The following is a 4690-nucleotide window of genomic DNA, read 5'->3' on the forward strand; positions in this document are numbered from 1 at the left end:
ATTGCATTGAATCTATAGATAGCTTTGGGTAGTATGGACATTTTAATGATGTTAATTCTTCCAATCCATGAACATGGTATATGCTATACACACACACACACACACACACACACACACACACACACATCTATCTATCTATCTTCCTCTATTTCTTTTTTCAATGACCTATAGTTTTCTGTGAAGAGATCCTTTACTTCTTCGGTTAAGTTTATTTCTAGGTATCTTAATTTTTTTGCCATGATGGTAAATGGGATTTTTTTTTTTTTTTTAGTTTCTTTTTCTGTGAGTTCATTGTTGGTGTATATGAATGCCATCGATTTCTTGACGTTAATTTTGTATCCTGCTACTTTGCCAGATTCACTTATTAAGTCTAGTAGATTTTTTATGGAGTCTTTAGAGTTTTCTATGTACAATATCATGTCATCTGCAAATAATGACAGTTTCACTTCCTCTTTTCCTATTTGGATCCCTTTTATTTTTTCTTCATGCCTAATTGCTGTGGCTAAGACTTCCAGTACTATGTTAAATAAGAGTGGTGAAACTGGACATCCCTGTCTTGTTCCTGTTCTTAAGAGAAATGCTTTTAGTTTTTGCCTATTGAGTATGATGTTGGCTGTAGGTTTTTCATATATGGCCTTTGTTATGTTGAGATATGATCCCTCTATTCCCAGATTGCTGAGCGTTTTTATCAGAAATGGATGCTGGATTTTGTCGAATGGTTTTTCAGTATCTATTGATATGATCATATGGTTTTTATCTTTCATTTTGTTTATGTGGTGTATCACATTTATTGATTTGCAAATATTGTACCAGCTTTGCATCCCTGAGATGAATCCCACTTTGTCATAGGGAATAATTTTTTTGATGAATTGCTGGATCTGATTTGCTAATATTTTGTTAAGGATTTTGGCATCTGTGTTCATCAGGATTATTGGCCTGTAGTTTTCTTTCTTTGTAGTGTCTTTATCTGGTTTTGGAAGTAGGGTTATACTGGCCTCATAACATGAGTTTGGAAGTCTTCTGTCTTTTTGGATTTTTTTGAATAGTTTGAGGAGAATGGGTATTAGATCTTCTTCGAATGTTCAGTAAAACTCCCCCATGAAGTCATTAGGGCCTGGGCTTCTGTTTGCTGGGAGTTTCTTAATTACATGTTCAATTTTCTTTGTTTTATTGATCTGTTCAAGTTTTCTATCTCTTCCTGGTTCAGTTTTGGGAAACTGTGTGTTTCTAGAAATGTGTCTATTGCACCTAGATTGTCCAATTTGTTGCTGTATAATTGTTCATAGTATGTTTTGATGATTCTTTGTGTTTCCGTGGTGTCAGTTGTTAACTTCTCTTTCATTTCTGATTTTGTTTATTTGGGTCCTCTCTTTCTGTTTCTTGGTGAGTCTGGCTAAAGGTCCATAGATGTTGTTTATCTTTTCAAAAAACCAGCTTTTTGTTTCATCGATCTTTTGAACTGTTTTTTTTTTTAGTTTCTATGTTGTTCATTTCTGCTCTGATCTTTACTATTTCTTTCCTTCTACTTGCTCTGGGTTTTTCTTTTTGTTTTCTTTCTAGTTCTTTAAGTTGTAGGGTTAGAGAGTCAATTAGGAATTTTTCTTGTTTCTTGAGGTAGGCCTGTAGTGCTATGAACTTCCCCCTCAGGACTGCTTTCTCTGTGTCCCATAGATTTTGTGTTGTTGTGTGTTTGTTTTCAGTGGTTTCCAGGAAGTTTTTAATTTTGTCCTTGATCTCGTTAATAACCCATTCTTTGTTTAATAACATGTTATTTAGCCTCCATGTGTTTGAATGTTTTTGTTGTAATCGAATTCTAGTTTCATGCCATTGTGATCCGAGAATATGCTTGATATGATTTTAATCTTTTTGAATTTGTAGAGACTTACTTTGTGTCCTAACATGTGGTCTATCTTTGAGAATGTCCCGTGTGCACTTGAAAAGAATATATATTCTGCAGCTTTGGGGTGATATGTTCTGTAAATATCAATTAAGTCCAACTGATCTGTGTAGTCATTTAAGGACTCTATGTTCTTGTTAAGTTTTAGTCTGGAAGATCTATCCAGTGGGGTGTTAAAGTTGCCCACTATGATTGTATTGCTATTGATCTCTCCCTTGAAGTCCTCTAAAAGTTTTTAAATATATTTTGGTGCTCCCATATTTGGTGCATATATATTTACCAGGGTTACATCCTCTTGTTATATCCCCATGCTCCCCCAAAGCCCATAGTTTACCTCAGGGTTCACTGTCGGTGCACATTCTATGGGTTTGGACAAATGGGTAGTAATGTATCCATCATTGTGGTATCATACATAAGTTATGGTATTAGAAGTTAAATATTGTGGGGAATGATGTGTAAATATTTGCTACATTGTTCATTAACCCAGTGTGGTGGTGCACCAGTAGTGTGCTCTTACTATTTTCACATTATCTCACTAAGTGCAAATTGCATCTTGAGGCTTCTGACTTCTAGTGTATTTTTCTAGCCATGTTGAACTTCAAGAATATGGGGCATCAATTTTTCTGTTTCCATAATATTTCTTCTACTTAGTCCCCCATCTTTAAGTTGGCCCTACCCATGTACATTTTTATTCCATTCCTGGGGACTTCCAACACCTGTTTTTTGTTTTGTTTTTTGAGTTTCAAATCTAAGTTCCTAATCTGAGACCCTCAGGGTTCCAGAGGGTCTGTAAACAGATTGAAGAAAATATATTTATTTTCACTAAACTATAATTTAAATTTATCATTCCTTTCAATTATTATCAGGCATACAAATTTATAGTTCATTGGCTCTTAATATTCTATTTAAATTATACATGTAAGCATTAGTTTTTCTTAAACACCGCCTTTTAAAAACTTTATTTAAAAAAAAATTCAGTTCTCACCCGAGCACATGCTTAGAGAGAGGAAGCGAGAAAGAGAAGCACTGATGTGAGATGGAAACATCAATTGCTTTGCCTTCTGTACGTGCCCCAGCCAGGGATAGAACCTGAAACCCAGGCATCTGCCCTGACTAGGAATAGAACCAGTAACCTTTCAGTGCACAGGATGAGGCTCAACCAACTGAGCAACTCTGACCAGACTTAAAAACTTTTTAAGCCCTGGCCAGTTTGGCTCAGCGGTTGGATCATCGGCCTGAGGACCAGAGAGTCCTGGGTTTGGTTCTAGCTAAGGACATGTACCTTGGTTGCAGTTTGTCCCCGGCCCCAATTGGGGTCGTGTAGGTGGCAGCCAGTCAATGTGTCTCTTTCACGTCGATGTTTCTCTCTCTCTCTTCCTCCCTCTCTCCCTCCCCCTCTATCTGAAGATAAAAAAATAAAGAAAAAAAAACTTTAAAACTTTCAGTATACAAAGATAGGATAGTATAATTAACCCTCACGTACTTCTCACCCAGCTTCAGTAATTGTCAACACCTGCTAATCTCATTTCCTCTCTTTTCCTGTCCCACCTTGCCACGAGATTGTTTTGAAGCAAATCTCAGACATCATATCATTTCATCTATGACACCTCAGTATGTATCTTCAAAAGATAAAAGTTCTTAAAAAAGAGATGTACAAAGTATGACCCATCAGGAGTTATAAGCACCATCAAGCACACATGTTTCAGCTTTAAAATTTTTTTTTTCTTTATTGATTTTAGAGAGAGAGAGAGAGATAGAAACATCGATGAGAGAGAACACTGATTGGCTTCCTCCTGCATGCCTCCCACTGGGGATTTGGCCCACAACCTGGACATGTGCCCTGACCAAGAATTGAACCCATGACCTCTGGGTGCATGGGTCGGCGCTCAACCACTGAGCCACACCTGCTGGGCCATATTTCAGTTTTGAGTCCAACATTCACAACGGAGGGTACAGCATAAATGCAGTCCCCCACTACCAGAAATTATGCAGTTGAGTTTCCCACATTTGGGGAAATCACAGAGGTCAGCGCATCTGGAGTGCAATGGGTCAGCCTCACCCCGGGAAAACCACCTTCCTCATCATGGCATGTCCCCTGCCTGTTCCAGGGGCCCTGTGTTTTGCCTTAAGCTGGAACAACACTGCTTGTGAAGAATAGACTGCCAGCTTTTCCCACAATAAAAACAGTTGTCAAGTCCACGGTGATGGTCTCCACAGCCACCTTGGAGACAGAGTACCACCTATAAGGAGAAAACCTACCGGACTGGTGCAAACACTCATCTAAAGTTATTCAACAAGTATTTACTGAACTCCTACCACTGGTCCAGCTGCTGAGGTTATAGCAGTAGATTGACAGAGAAACCTGCCCTGTGGGTTACATTCTAGTGAGGAACACAATAAGCTGCACATAGTTTCTATTCTGACAAGTACAAACCCTGTCCCAAAGGATAGGGTGAACCTATCCTTTGTGATGAGGCTGTTGAACAGAAGAACAGCATAGTAGTCGGTCTGTTCTTTTTTTTTTTTTTTTTCTTTATCCTCACCCGAGGACATTTTTCCATTTTTTGTTCAGATAGAGTGGGAGGGAGAGAGAGAGACAGAAACATCGACGTGAAAGGGACACATTGAGTGGTTGTCGCCCGCACGACCCAACCAGGGCCGGGGACAAACTGCAACCAAGGTACTTGCCCTTAGCGGGATCCGAACCCGGGTCTCTCTAGACCGCAGGCCAACGCTCTAACTGCTGAGCCAAACTGGCCACGGTAGTCTGTCTGTTCTTGCTCCACATTCAGC

General features: G+C 39.0%; 1 non-coding gene across 1 annotated transcript; it reads right to left on the reverse strand.

Annotated features, from left to right (window-relative positions):
- Positions 1-3843: 3843 nt before the first annotated feature.
- On the reverse strand, positions 3844-4000 carry LOC118639687. The gene has a single exon (XR_004961259.1). It is a non-coding gene; the product is annotated as a U1 spliceosomal RNA (small nuclear RNA).
- Positions 4001-4690: the final 690 nt, after the last annotated feature.

Source organism: Molossus molossus, unplaced genomic scaffold (genome assembly GCF_014108415.1).
Source record: "Molossus molossus isolate mMolMol1 unplaced genomic scaffold, mMolMol1.p scaffold_m16_p_21, whole genome shotgun sequence".
NCBI classification, from domain to species: Eukaryota; Metazoa; Chordata; class Mammalia; order Chiroptera; family Molossidae; genus Molossus; species Molossus molossus.